A 16357-nucleotide genomic window follows, 5' to 3' on the forward strand; every position below is an offset into this window, starting at 1 on the left:
TCTCTCTTGATTCTAATTGCTTGATGTTTCTTGTTGTTGATCAATGGCTTCTAAGCTTTCTTAAATACACCTTGAATCACTTCTGAACATTGGGGATAATTAGAGAAAATAATATAGCCATTTTAGTGTAAAAACAATTAATAAAATAGTTTGGAGCGTGGGGGGAATCGGTACCCCCTATGGGGAATCGGTTCCCTAAGTGTAAAATTCAAATATTTCGACCGTCATACAAGGGGGAATCGGTACCCCCTGGGGGGAATTGGTTCCCTCCGAGCATACTGGAATTCTCGGAGCCAAACCATTCAGGGGGAATCGGTACCCCCTTAGGGGGGAATCGGTTCCCTCTGAGCAATCTGGAATTTTTTGCTTTGAAATGGTTTGAAATACTTTGTAAAATTATTTTGAAATTGTTTTAAGATTAAAACTTAATTTTACACTTTGAGTAAGGATTAAAAATGATATTTGAAAGATTTGGAGTAATGTTTTGATATTCGAATAATTCTATCGAATATACTTAGAAAATCATTTGGAAAATCTTAAAATTCATTTAACTTAATTTGTTATATCAAAATATCAAAATGTTTTCAACAGAAGTATCAATATTGTGCTTACAATATCAATGTCACATGAACATCACCGATATTATTATTATAGTACCGATACCAAAGGCAAGAAAAGTATTGATACGCATATGGAAATACCGATACTGCTCAATGTTTTTACAGGTGTTTAGATTCCAAAATACAATTTTGGTACCGATACTCTAAGGAGTATTGATACTACATTTTATAGTAGTATCGATACCATGACCTCAGTGCCGATAGTGTTGTGGCCCAACATTTTGAAACGACTAGTTTTATTTAAACGTTATTAAGACAGCACTGATACTCTTATCCAGAGTACCAATACTCTTTGGTATGGGCAGTTTCTTTTTGTAGTAATTAAGTCCCCAATAGCTCTAAAACATCCCCAACAACTCTAAACTATCCTAACAGCTTCAAACGGTTACAAACACATTTCAACATATAAAAACAAGTTGAGGGCACTTGAAGAAGGTTACAACACCTATCCAAGTAATCTACATCAAGAGAAAAGCTCTTTCATTCTTATGTCATTTTCTCTTGTATATAGAGTGTTTTAGTGTGCTTTAATTGTAAACACCTACCTTGTAGAGGTTTTCTTGTTTACACAATTTTTATCCTTTGCAAAAGGGGAGTGGTTCTATCTTAGCCAGTGAAAAGATAAGGAATTTGTAAAGGTTACTCTTGTGCCTAGAAAAAGAAACAAATTAGTGAATTTGTTAGAAATCCTTAGTGAAGAGCTAAGGTAGTGGTTGTAGACTTCATTTGAGGAAGTTGAACCACTCTAAATTATTGTATACTTTTCCTATATTTCTCTCAATTCCCTAAAGTTTTAATTTGGGCAATTCAACCATCTTGGTATCAACAATTGGTACTACCTTGTCAAGAAATTTTGAGCTCTTTATCAATTCCAGACGCAACCGAGAATATGGCTTCCACATTCAATGCGTACTACCTTGAGGACTCTCACTCCATCAATAGGTCTCCCTACTTCAATGGAGCTCATATTGGAATAATAAGATGATGTTGTTCATCCAAGCCACCGACATTACGGTTTGGGATGCCATTGTCGACAGTTCTTCTGTTCCTTCAAGGAATCTACCAGAATGAAAAAGTAAAGATAGGAAGCTTGCCCAACTCAATGACAAAGTCATGCACATTCTCTTTTGTGCTCTTGGCCCGGAGAATATGCAGAGTATCTTCATGCTATAATGCTAAGGAGATTTGGGATAAGTTGGAGGTGATTTATGAAGGAACAAGCCAAGTGAAAAAGTCCAAGATTGACATTCTTACTCTCAACTACGATAAATTCACGATGAAGGGCGATGAAGACATAAAAATAATGTCTGATTGGTTTACTTCTATTATCAACGAGTTGAAGAATTTTGGAAAAGTCTATCCCAATGAAAAAGTAGTGAGAAAGATACTTGTCTCATCGCCTATATCTTGGGAAGGCAAAGCAAATGCCATTGAAAAAGTCAAGGATTTGGAGTTGTACACCTTTGATGAGCTCATTGGTTCATTACTCACTCATGAGGTGAGACTCTAAAAGAAGAAGAAGAGAATAACAAGAAAAAGGAGGTGAGAATCACCTTCAAATCCACCAATGAAAGTAATCAAGACTTAAGTGAAGAGGTGGATGAAGATGAAGAGATGGCCAAGCTCTTTAAAAGATTCACAAGATTCATGTTTTCCAAAGGAAAGGAAGTGAAACATGAATCGAGCAAGAAAAAGGGTCCCCCGGTGTGCTTTGAAGGCCAAAGAATGTGACATGTCAAGTATGATTGTCCCCTCCTAAAGAAGAATGGATCAAACAAAAAGAAGGCATTTATGGTGGCTTTGAGTGATGAAGAGAACTACAATAATGAAGATGAAGTTGTGAACCTAGTCTCATGGCCATCAAAGAATTCAAGGGTAACTTCTAACTCTTGTGATTTAAATTTATTCATTTAAGTTACAAGATGATTATGATGAATTATATTTGGAATTTGAGACCATGAATTCCAATATAAAACTCAATTTCAAAATTTGAAGTTGAAATGATTTTCTTTTGAAAACAAAATAGATTTTGAAAAAACAAAGTGAACTTTTGAAAAATGATTTTGAGGTTTCAAAAATCAAAATCAATGATTTGGAAAAAGAAAATCTTGATTTAAACGTTAAGCTTGAATGCTTAAAAAAGAAATAATTTCTCAAATCAATTCATCATGTTTAAAAATTGCAAATGCTTACATTGTCATTTTCATTGTCACATGGAACATATTTGTCTTTAAAACTTATAAAAAAATTTAAATTAGACAAGTACACGTTCCTAAGGGAACAAGAGACTTTTTCACTAACATTCAAGGATCCAAAAAAAATTGAATACCAAAATCTAAATAAATGTCTCTTGTTGGTGTGTGGGAGCAATGGTGACAAAAGTAAAGAATTTCAAATGCTTTACCCACACAAGGAAAGAAATGAGTAACCTCTAAATTTAATGTTTTGTTATATATTGGTTACCTATTTTGTTTTATGTATGCATGATTTTGAACAAAATGATTATTTTTTATGTATGTTAATGTGTTATGGTGAATATTTTAAAGTTTAAATGATTTTTAATTAAATTTTTAGTTCATCATAATGATTTTTGGTCAAATTTTCTTTTAGTGTTCTGTTTTTACAAAATTTTATTCTTGACCTTAAATTTAAATGTTTATGCGTGTAATTTTTATTGTAAGTGATATCTCTCTAACTATTGATATCAAAATTTTCAAATACATGATATTTTTAGAAAGCTTTATGCCTATGAACTTTAATGTCTCATGTTAGTATTGCATAAAGTAGAATAGACTTGGATTTATTGAATTTCATGTGATACTAACATGTATGTTAATATTTAAAATTTAATAGTTTTTAAGTGTCAAGTTTTTAGAGTCAATTTTTTTGGAATGCTTTTGTTGAGGGAAAGCTTTGATTTTTCAAAAAGATTTTATGTTAAAATTTCTAATTACTCTCCATTGTTGTTTTTGAACTTAAAAAATTTTGAATTATTTTTTATATAAAAAAGGGGGAGAAGTATAGGTTTGTAAAATTCAATTTCAAGAATGAAAAAAAAGGAGGAGCTTAAACATTTTCCAAAATATTTCTCTTTTTCATTAAATGTTTTATCGAGAGGGAGTTTTTACTAGTGTCACTTTTCAAATGTTTTGTTATATAAAAAGGGAGAGATTGTTGAACCTATTTTGATAAAACAAATTAAGGGAAAAACATTTTGGACTTGATTGAATTTATTCAAAGTTTTAAAAAATAATTCAAAGTCCATTAAACAATAATTTAATCACAAAAACAATTTTCTGGCAAAGAAGGACCAATACTATGCTTACAGTATCGATACTACATGAATAGTACCGATACTATTCTTGTAGTATCGATACCAAAGGCAAGCAAAGTATCGATGCGCATATGGAAGTACAGATATTGCCCGATGTTTTAAAAAGGTGTTTAGATTTCAGAATGCAATTTTGGTACTGATACTTAAAGGAGTATCATACAACTTTGTATAGTAGTATCGATACCATGACATCGATACCGATATTGATACTGATACTGTTGTGGCCCAACGGTCTGAAATGTCTAATTTTATTTAAAAGTTATTAGGATAGTATCGATATTCTTATCCAGAGTACCGATACTCCCTGGTCTGGACATATTATTTTTGCAATAATTAAGTCCCAAAGGCTACAAACACATTCCAACATATAAAAATAAATTAGTGACGCTTGAAGAAGATTACAACACCTGTCCAAGCAATCTACATCAAGAGAAAAAACTATTTCATTCTTATTTTTCATTTTCTCTTGTAAATAAAGTGTTTTGGTGAGTTTTAATTGAAAACACCTACCTTGTAGAGGTTTTCTTGTTTACACAAAATTTATCTTTTGTAAAAGGGTAGTGGTTTTATCTTAGCCATTGAAACGATATAGAATTTGTAAAGATTACTCTTGAGCTTAGAAAAAAAAGAACAAAATAATGAATTTGTTAGAAATCTTTAGCGGGGAGCTAAGGTAGTGGAAATAGATTTCATTTGAAAAAGTTGAACCACTCTAAATTCTTGTGCATTTTTTTCTATTCTTTCTCTCCATTCCCTAAATTTTTAATTTGGTCAATTCACCTCATATTGACAATATTTTGGTTGATCGATAGAGCAACGAACATCTCAACACATACCTAATATTATATTTTGATCAATCGTCGTTAAAAAACAACATAACTGATGATGTGATATTTTTTAATGATGACGTGACATTATCTTATGGTGACACATTACCATTAATTTTAACGGTGGGTGATCAAAATGAAACCAAAATATAACGTTAAGTATGTTTTAAAACAAAGAATAATTGGGTGACTAAAACAAAATAAAAGTGATAGTTGAGATACTAAACGCATAATTTACCCTTAAATAATTTTACCCAACCTAATTCCAATCACATTAAAATCATGTTGGTTATATCGTATTAAAAAATATAAAAAATTATTTACTTAATATTTTATTTTCTAATTATAATTGATTCAGACAATTGATTAATTTATTTTTCACATTAAAATCCATTAAATAATAATATAAAGTAATTAAATTATGATTAAATTACATATAGTATCCCAACTATCACTTTTACTATGTTTTGGTCACCCAAGTTTTTTTAAACTACTCCTAACATTTACTTTTGATTTCATTTTGGTCATCAACAGATAAAAAAAATAGTGATGCTTATGTGGTAATGCCATGTCATCATTTAAAATAAATAAAAATATTATATCAACAGTTATGTTAAATTTTTTAACAATTTGTAATCAAAATAAAGCCAAAATTAAACATTAGATGTGATTTTAAGGTACTAAGCATGTAGTTTCTGTTTAATTAATTCTCAAAAACATTTACCCTTTATCAAGACAATACAATTACATAAATCTGTAATTTTTTTATAATCTATTTCTCATATATAGTTTACCCAATTATTCGTAATTTACCATAGGCTTAATATAAAAATAAGTGTCTAAATTATACTCAAAATTGATTTTTGACGTCTCAATAATTTTTCGTTAAAAATATATGCCTAACTTTTTCTCTGTTACACTTTTAGTTGACTACTGTTAAAAAAACCGTTAACTGACACATGCCATATTCAAATTTTTAAAAATATTTTTAAATAATTTTTATTTAAAAATAAAAAAAATATATATATATATATATGTGACAAACTTAACAATTTCTTAACGGTAAACATCTAAAAATGTAACAGAAAATATTAAATATCTACTTTTAATAAAAAAATTATGACTAAAAGTTAATTTTGAGGATAATTTATATCTTTACTTTTATATTAAAGCTTTAATATATAGTATATTCATGAGTTACAATAAGGCACCGAACGAATAGCTGAGCTTATGTAAGTATGACCTAAAATAAAATGTAATTAAGTTTCAACTCTTTATATATTAATTACATAATTATTTATGTCAGACATCATTATAATAAAGTACCATAATTAAGTAGATAAATACACACTTATATATAACCTAAAGCTAATTTTATTTTAAGCATTTATCCAATAACATCATATATATATATATATATATATATATATATATATATATATTATCCTTGTAGGATGTTTTTAAGCACTTGTCCAGTAACATTATCAATTAATTTAACGGAAAACTATTAACTTATTATTTTCTTAAGTCATATCATCATTTTATAATTTTTTATAATCGAAGAGTTCAACAAAAAAAAAGTCTTATAGTTGAAGGCCTTTTCGCATAATTTTCTCACAATTAATAGCAATAAATAGTGGCAGGATCTGTAATTTGGGCAATATTAATTGTCCATCTATTAATCCTTCCGCCTCTTAAGCTCGGCGATTTTTTCAAAAAATCATCCTGACAATCTTTATATATCTGTCATACATACTTTTAATTTTATTTGCTGATCTAACATTCTTTTTAGAAAGACGCGACTTAAATCATGTTTTTCAAGATAGAGCATTGATGTTATGTTGTGCTTTTTGTCTTCATCCTTTAAATGCTGGTTGAACTTTTAGTATTTTTAACTCTACTTACGTTTCGTTTAACTTTATTATGCTTGCTTCTTGTTTTCTGCAGGATAGACTGTGCCTTATTTTTCTCTACACTTTTGCATGCATCTCCCAGGGCAAGGCATTCTATTGGTTAGTTTTTAGGTAGATTATCTTAGAGTCTGTGCAGTTTTGTTTTGTTTGAAAAGGTTCTGATTAGAAGTTGTAAGGAATGGAAGTTTTAATTTAAATCATGAAACGAGGCATCGTAAATTGACCCCACTTAGGGTGTTTAGGGGTCTGATATGCTTGCTGGTGTTACTTTCAACAGCGTTTATGATGATAGTGTATTGTGGCTTTTTTAGTACTGTTGTATTGAGTCTTTTTCAGTGTGCATTACAGTCGAAAAGTAACAGCTTTCTTCTTCGGTACTTGGCTAGCTTTATGGCCTTTTCTGTTTGAGAAAATAAACAAAACCATAGTATCTTTTTCTGGAGTTGATGTTCCTTCAAGGGAACGTGTTTTGCTTATTTGCAACCACAGAACTGAGGTTGACTGGATGTATCTGTGGGACATTGCATTGCGAAAAGATTGCCTGGGATACATAAAGTACATCCTTAAGAGCAGCTTGATGAGATTACCTGTATTTGGCTGGGCATTCCATATTTTGGAGTTCATCCCTGTGGAGAGGAAGTGGGTGGTTGACGAGGCAAACATGCACCAGATGCTTTCAAATTTCAAAGATCCCCGAGATCCTCTTTGGCTTGTTCTCTTTCCTGAAGAAACAGATTTCACGTATTTTCCTTTTCTTTTAGCGGTCATATCCCATCTATTGTCTCTTTTATTTTTGATATTGTCGTGTTTTATGTGAACAGCACGGTGCATGATTTTTATCTATAGTTTCCCTTGGGTTCTTTGTCGATGCATATGCAGTGCACTAATCCATGAATTTTTCTTTTTCTTGCACTGATCATAAGTGCTTAAGAAGCCAAAAATATGCTGCTGAAAATGGCTTGCCCATCCTAAAGAATTTGCTGCTTCCAAAATCAAAGGTTTTCATGCCTGCTTGGAAGATTTGAGGAGCAATTTGGATGCAGGTTATTTTTCTTCTTTATGCCCTTCTATTGGTTTCCTGTGGATTTGTCTCTTAACCTTCTATACATTGATATATCCTTGACAGAAGAATATTTATAATAGGACCCTTCTAGCTCATATTGTGGTAGATAGTTCAGAGCAAGCTTTGACATTGGTGACAAATATATTACATTTTCTGTTTTCCCCCTCGAGTAACCAATAAGCTTTATTGTCACGAGATGGAGTCAGTATTAGCATAAGAGACCTGTTTCTCACATTATTATGATTTTATAAATATAACCAGTTTCTCTTCCCCCCTTTAGTTCCTGGTGCACTACCTAAACTAAGGTCAATAGCTTAATGTTCACAATGTGGAAAGAATTGAATTTCGTATTTAGGATGACACTTCCTTTCTTGTCCGGTCTATAGCATATCAAGATTTTTACTTCAGACCTATCCTGATTCTTTTTTTTTCAGATTCAAAAAAATAGCAAGCTAGGTAGAGAGTTCCCAACTTTGCTTAACAAAAAATAACATGAATTTTCATTGTCCATACTCGATTCACATTAATGTGCAAGAAACCTGGAGGATGTCTGGCTTATGGGTCTATGAAAACATTAATCTTTTTTATGGTTTCGAAGAAGCTCCAGTAAGACTGAAATCTGAGCTTAGGATAAACTCAATTATTCTATTTTTTAATTTCTTGGATTTTTAAGAGAATGCTTGCTTCTACTTTTCATCTGATAAACCCAGTTTAAATACTTTGACAAATTTCCATGATTTATTTGTTTGCTTGCAGTTTATGATGTGACCATTGGATATAAGCATCGCTATCCATCCTTCGTGGATAATGTCTTTGGGGTTGACCCTTCCGAAGTTCATATTCACATCAGATGCATTACCCTGGATGACATCCCGGTGTCTGCAAGCGAAGCAACTGCTTGGTTAATGAATACGTTTCTACTTAAAGATCATTGGCTTTCTAATTTCATGTCCGAAGGTTATTTCCCTCCGCATGGAACAGAAGCGAACCTCTCTACGTTCAAGTGCCTCGTAAACGTTATGCTGGTGCTCATCTTTAGGATGCACATTTTTAACCTTTTTCTCATCCATTTGGTTCAAGATTTTTGTATCCATTCTTGTTCCTATATGGTTTCTGCCACTTATTTCAACATCCGTCCGGTACCAATCTTCAGCTTTGTCAATACCTGTGTTTAAGCCTAGTGTTTCTTCCAATTTCTTTTATCATGGAAACTTGATAGCTATTCATCATAATCAGCATCGAGAAGTGCTTTCCGGGAAACTTCATTCTTTATGGCAGCCAACATCACCTGAATGTTGAGGCCTGTGCCATTTGATTAGACTACATTGTCTACACGAGAAGAGTCATGACGGAAAATCTATCCCGTTAAAATCTCCGGTACATGTTATATTCAGATATCAATGTACTATAAGTAGAATGTTAGGGTTTAACTGTATAATCTCTTAATAAAATGCAACATAGTTGGGCAAATGGTAAGGACTTTTGTTTCTATGCATCTTCAAAGAAAACTCCTAAAGCAACTTGTACTCCTGAAGAAGATAAATATAAAAAGCAAGGGGAAAGCGGGCAAATTCTTTCCATGCTCATTGATCTGATGATCTGACTATGCGAAATTCGATTTAGAATTTAGAATGATGAAAATTCACATACAATCAATGAAACATTTTGCCAAATAGAAAATAACATATGTGACCTAAAACATACATGAAAGAGGAATGAAATAATTACTATAATCTTCAATAGAACAATCACCTTGTCAACAAACATGTAGTGTCCCAAAACAAGATGATGTAAATTAATCAAATATCATCATTTTTTTCAACTTCTTGTCAACATTGTCAGCATCAACTTGAAGCAGGTCAAATTCCCAGGAATCAAATGATTTCAGTTGTTGCCATGTTTTATGATCCTTTGAAGAACAACAGTCCTTGCTCTCCTAATATCTCGGCTACAAATATCGGCTTGTTGCCCCAAATCCTCCACATTCTTCATAAACACTCCAAGCTTCTTTTTTATCTCATCTATCCCAATCTTCACAGCTTCTTGCTCTATTGCGAAATCGGCGTTCTGTAACAGAGCTTCGATTTCGATCTCCAATCGATCGACAAGAACCCGTATGTTATCCAAGTCTTTAATAGCCACATATGTACCTGCTTGCATTGAGGTAATCACTTCCTTTTGTCCTTTCAGTGCATTTTCATAGTTTCTCCACAGAGAATCAATCCATTTTCCCATCGAACCTAAGGGGATCGATGTCGCAGCAGCGAGCGTGGCTGCTACTGGTGGTGCTGCCATTGCAGCCGCCACAACCGAACAAATTAACACGGCAGCAAATGTAGCGACAAATATCATACTCGATACTTTACGCCATGCATGAATGTACTTAAGCTTCTTATCTAGCTTGTTCTTCCTCTGCTGCAATTTCTCCAGCATTGCTATTTGCTGCCTGTAAACAGATTGAAAGATCTGAAAGAACTCCTCGGTGAAAGGGTCCCCTGCTGCCTTGAAATTCCTCAATTCTTCCAATGTCCTCACGTATTTGCTCCCGCCGACCTCGCTTTCTTCCTCGAATTGTTGCAGAGCCATTAGTATCAGCAATTGGCTGTCTCGGGCTCGCTTCAGGCATTTCTCTAATGCAGAGCAAAAATCAAGTGTTTGCAGGCTGTTCTCGAAGTACTCCTCGACGAGCTCGAACAATTCTTGGTTCTTCCATATCTTTCTTGCACTCCAAGATAACTCTAACCACCTCTTGGTTCATCTCCAAAAGACAACCAGTTACCTCTCTGAGCGAATCGAATGAAAGGGCTCGAGCTTCGACGCCCATTGCCAGTGTGTTGATGACATGATTGGTTCGAGCTTGGACATTGGTGTCGAATGTCTGCAACTCCTTGTCTAGCTTGCAAGCTGCTTCATAGGAACTCAATTCAGCTGTGTACTGCAAATTGCTGCTAAGAGTGATAGATGTCGACGACGACGAAGATGTTTCTGATGTTCTCTTGCTCCCATGATTTCCCATGGCTCTATCAGATTATATCTAGGCAAAGAACAAAAGATTAGCAAATCCCAGAGCTTGAACAGATGAGATGAAATATAAAACAATGGGCTTTATTTTTCCAAATTATACCGTCCCACCAATAAAATGAAGTCTTTCGATTCTGAAAAAATACCCAGAAAAGAGAAAATAAAAAAAAAACAGATGGAAAACAAGACTATTGATCAAATCATCAAAGGGTATTGAAAATTTAGAAACTTTTTCAGAACAGAAACAGTGGGAAGAAATTGAGGGAGACAAGTTTCGATGGGTAATCTTCGAAACAAAGAAAGGATGCAACAAAATCGATTAGAAAGGTGAATGGAAGACGAATAAGCTTAAAAACAAACTTGGAACCGTTAATGGACCAAGACAATCAAATAAAAAGAAAATCAAAGCTTTAGGCAAGTAGCAGTGTTTTTTTTCTTCTTGCTTTAAAAGAGATTTGATAATGGCTTGCACGCATGAGGAATGGGAGCTGAGGGGCATGGAAAACGCGGGAAGCAATGTATTTCCATTTTCTCTTTCTATCTCTAAAAACTTTCATCCTTTTTTTCTTTACAGTTTTAATGATCAAAGCAACAGTCAGCAAAGAAAAGTGATGCCATGCTTAAAAGCCTACAATAAAGGTGTGTTTGGGAAGAGGAAAGTTCAAGTCTTTTTCTTTAGACAAAAAAAGGAAGTTATGTTATTTGAAAAAGTTTCGACCTAAAATATTATAGTGTTAAATATAAAATGTTATATAAATTTATAATATTTTTAGTTATAACTAAAAAAATTATTACAAGAGATTTATGATTTATAATTGAAAATATTATAAAAAAATATTTTAGTCGCAATTAAAATATTATAAAAATATAATATTTTTATTTTAATATAAAATATTATTTTGTTTAACTTAAAAAATTATATTTTTAATAAAAAATCAACGCAACCGATTTTTATGATTTTTAACCTTGTAGAAATAAGTTTTAGAATTTTCGGAGAAAAGCACAATTACCTCTATTGCCATGACTTGCTTACCACGCAAAAGCTCGTCAACGAGGAACAGTAATTCCTAGGAATAAAATAAAATAAAATAAATAAAATTCCAGTTGAAACTGCCATAGAGATCCTAATATATAAATTTTATCTATTGACATCGCATTATTACTTTTGAAAAATAATTTAAAATATCTTGAATGCCTTAAATATTTTATCACTCAACTTACATTATTTTAAAACCCAAATCTAAATTTTAATCCGAATGAAATTTAAGAAATAAATGGAAAATTTGCTAATCAAAGAAACCTGAGAATGTGGTTGGTAAGGCTCAAAACTGGATGGGTTAATAACATCCTGTAGCTATATATTAAAAGAAACTTGCTTTCCAAGAATATCCAATCAATCTTCTCTCTCTCTCTCTTTAAAAAAAGAAAAAGAAGAAGAAAACAAGGGAATGGCAGTTTCGTGAATTTTAATAAACAAAATTCATCGTGGTAAATGTTGTTAGAGAAGTGCGTGAGACTCTGCCAAGTTCTCGAGATGACACATCAATGAATGGACAGGTGGCACGAATACAGTGGTTGCCGCCACTGGGGAGATTTCAAAATGGTTTCCACGCCACGTCAAAGAAGAGAGAGATAATTGTCGTCACGTGCTCTGTAACGCTCCCCCGGCTTCTCTTGCTTTGCTTTTCATCTCATGACACGTGACTCTTTTATTTATTTTATTTAAATCTAATCTTAAAGGATACTAAAACCTGATATAGTCTTGAGATAATATCTAGAATGATAATCCAATGAATTTTTTCTGGTTTAATTTTTTCATTTTATTTAAATTAAAAGTTATTATCATAATTAGAATTTAATCTCACAATTTTTAAACTACTGTAACAAGAAATTGAGTTAAAATTCAACTAATAATAAATCTATATTTAAATAAAATTTTAATAGCCCTTAATTCTAGAAATAAAAAATTTATTTAGTATTTAAAACTTATCTAAATGAAATTTGATTTACGAACACATCTAAATAAAATGATTGGATTGAGTCATTTGACACGATTTTGCACATGTTTTAATATAAACCCCAATGATTAGATTATGGAGTAGTCAAGGATTATTAGATAATGATAAGTACCTAATTTCCAATCTTCTTTCTTCAAGTTAAACGTCAGATTTTTATTTTATTTTTTTAAATCGTATTGAATTAATTAGTAAATATTTTATTATGTTGAACTTAAATTTCTATGGATTTTTGCAGCTTTGTAAAGTCTTTTAATCAGTTGGAATGGGTGACATGGCGTGGCGTCACAAAGCATGTATTGCTTTCATCAAGTTTCTTTTTTTTCATGCAAATAATATTAAAAGTAATCTTGAAATAAAATGCTTAATATTAAAGATAAATATCAATATAATTACTATGATTTCCGTTATTTTGTATTTTTATTTTTATTTTATTTCTTCTATAATGTGATTTTGGAAATTTAGTAGCTTTTTAATGTTTGAGAGACAAACCATTACATCAACATGTAACTAATAGGTTATATAAATCCCTATGAAAAACATTGTGTAAGAAAACAGTGGCAATGTCGTAAACTGTTGTTAGGTGATCAGTTGTGAAGAAGAATTCTTTCTGTATTTTATTAGCAGCTTCTTCTACTTCACGTCGGATGAGGACGATATCCACTAGCCATGGTTTTTTGATAGTGGCAACAATGGCTCGAACAAGAGAATAGGGGCTGTTGGATGGATCATTTATAAGGAGATTGCAGGAATCGACAATATTAATTTGGATAGAGACTTTTTTCGAAACCATGTGACCAAGTTAGTTTAAGGCCTTTGAGAAGGTGCTACATTAATCGACGAAGCAACACCAGAGTGCTTTTATTAAAAGTAGAACATTTTTGAACAAATCTTTAGAACATAAGGAAAAAAATGTATACTAAAAATTCTTCTTACGTAAAGCTCAAACATTACCTAAATGATTCCATCAAGAAATAAATACATAATTAAATCTAAAATAAATGTATTCAATCAAATTTAGAATATAGGGACTAAGGGTAAATCCTAAGTTGTAAGGGCTTTTCATGTTCATAGAGAGGGCTATAAACATCATATTTAAGGCCCTATATGGTTTTCATCTTTTATTAACATACACCGAATTTTTTCCCAATACCGAATTTTTTCCCAATACCCCAGGCGGAAAAATTAATTGGCCCGACATTTATTACAATAAACTTAGAACTTGTCAAGTCTAGGTGGCGAGTTTCATCGAAAATAATTTTTAATGGTCCAGGTATGTGGCTCCATGTGGGTCAATATTTTCACATGGACTCGTCACGTCGAGGTGACAAGTCATGTTAGAAATTAATTTTTTATTTTTATATTTACTAAATAATTTAAAATTTAAAAAAAACCTACAAATCTCGTCACGTTGAGATAACGAGTTTGCCTTGATTTTTTTTTATTAAAAAAGTAGTAGTTTCTAGTTGTTGCACAACAGACAGCTACAACGGGCAAATTGTATTTGTCATCACAAAACTCGTCAAGGTGACGAGTTTGGTGGGATTTTTGAAAAAAAATAGCCATTTATGGTCGTTGGGTTTGGGGTTATAAATAGAAATTTTGAGTTTAGGGTTTTTATTTTATTTTGATAAGAAAAAATTGGAAAATATTCAAAATTTTCGAAAAATGTTTATTGCTATGAAATTTTACGCCTCGATGATGTCCATATTTCTTCGCTCAAGCTCGGTCCAAATGAAAAACAAAGTGTTCATCAAAGAGGAATGAGTCTTACAGATCTGCCTCAGTGGATTATTATATATTTGCAATAATAGAGGCTGTATCCAATGTCATTTTTTGTGGTTTTAAAGTGAACCCGACATTGATTACAACTCTCATTGAACTTGGAGGCCGGAGACGCATACTTTTCTTTTTCTGAGTGGTGAAGGGACAATTACTTTGGAAGATGTCACTTACCAACTCAGTGTTCCGGTTAATGGTGCGACGGCAGTGAGGCACAACAATTTCGACTGATTCAAAATTGTTCACGAAGTTTTGGGAAAGGTGCCACCAAAAGTGGTTTTAGAAGGATATCAAATATGAATCACTTAGTTGGAGTTTGAATTTAATGCGATAGGCGAATCACTTGATTAGATAGATATTGTTACCGGATAAATTTGGTGATTTGGTGCACATTTAGTATCTTCTGATATTAAAGAATTTTACTGAGTATCGCAACATTAGTTGGGGTTCGACAATTTTAGCTTTTTTATACCGGGAACTTTGAAAGGCTACAATCGTTGAACATGGTCAAGAAACGGATGTATTTGGTTGTCTTGTCCTGTTATAATCTCGGTCGTGGTATCGATTCCATTTTTTACATCAATTACAATAGTCCCGGTTGAATTTCCTATCACCATAAGGTATTTTTACCATTATTTTTAGTAAGTTTTTAAATTTATTTTATGTATTTTTTAAATTTAAGTTTTTTAATATTATTTAGATGGCGACATAAAATTACTGAGATGAAGTTTCCGGGTGCAACTAAAAGAGATATATGAAAGAGAATCAATATCACATGTTGACATGCGATAAATGTTATTTTTTAAATTAATAAAATTTAATTAATTTTTTTCGCTTTATTTATACTAACTTTTATTACGACGATAAGATTCATCGGGTATTACCATCAGGGGTTTTTTGAAGGGTTAGAGTTGTGGTGTGCCATAACGCCTTTGCTACACTTTGTAATTATTAAGATTAACGCGGTAGATAGAGTGTTGCAACCGATTCCTACACAAATTATTAATATGAATGTGCTCCATAGTATTGATAAACGTGGGAATCACATCCATAATTGGCCAAGGAAACATGTTGATTACATTGAGCAATGGAATCGTTGTCATTTCTCGGTCCCTATGCATTACAAGATTACACAGATCGACCTTGATTTCAAAATTTCACTCTACCTCTTAAATTATGAATCAAATGGGAAACCATATTTAATGACATCACAAGAGAGGGAAGAATGGGAATGAAGAAATGTCAAATTCACAAAGGCCAAGATGAAATCATCATCATCTTCGTCTTCTGCTTCTACCGATTATTTTGCATCTCATACCAGCTTTGGTTTTTATCCTCCATATCATGCTTCAATGGAGACTCAACCAAATTGGGTTGGAGGTTCATGGACAAAGCACTCAAGCATCTTCGACCAAATATGCGGGTAAGGGTGAATGAGATCATATTATATAGTCAACAGCATAGCCAAATCGAGTCAATGACGACAATGATAGTGTCAAATACCATAAGCTCATCAACGTACTTCGAAGGTGCATATCAAAGTTGAGAGATGTTCAATATACCTCCTCTTCAAGAAGAAAACAAAGATGAAGACAAAGACTATGAAGGCGGAAAACCCTAACGTACTTGACTAGCCCTGCTCCATTATTATTCGACTATTTCTCGGCATCGTTACGAACTAAGAAAATATTGATAAATTTTATTATCCATTATATTAGTTTGTAATAAAATTATTTATTTTAAATTGTTAATATTATTTATTTATTTTTGTTTCATTTTTTT

At 32.2% G+C, this 16357-nt stretch overlaps 2 pseudogenes; one reads left to right on the top strand and one right to left on the bottom strand.

Annotated features, from left to right (window-relative positions):
- The first annotated feature begins 1641 nt into the window (after nucleotides 1–1641).
- Nucleotides 1642–8932, top strand: LOC120202205 (annotated as a pseudogene).
- A 641-nt stretch (nucleotides 8933–9573) lies between these two features.
- On the bottom strand, nucleotides 9574–10920 carry LOC120202217 (annotated as a pseudogene).
- Between the last annotated feature and the right edge of the window lie 5437 nt (nucleotides 10921–16357).

Source organism: Hibiscus syriacus, unplaced genomic scaffold (genome assembly GCF_006381635.1).
Source record: "Hibiscus syriacus cultivar Baekdansim isolate YM2019G1 unplaced genomic scaffold, ASM638163v2 tig00008289_pilon, whole genome shotgun sequence".
NCBI classification, from domain to species: Eukaryota; Viridiplantae; Streptophyta; class Magnoliopsida; order Malvales; family Malvaceae; genus Hibiscus; species Hibiscus syriacus.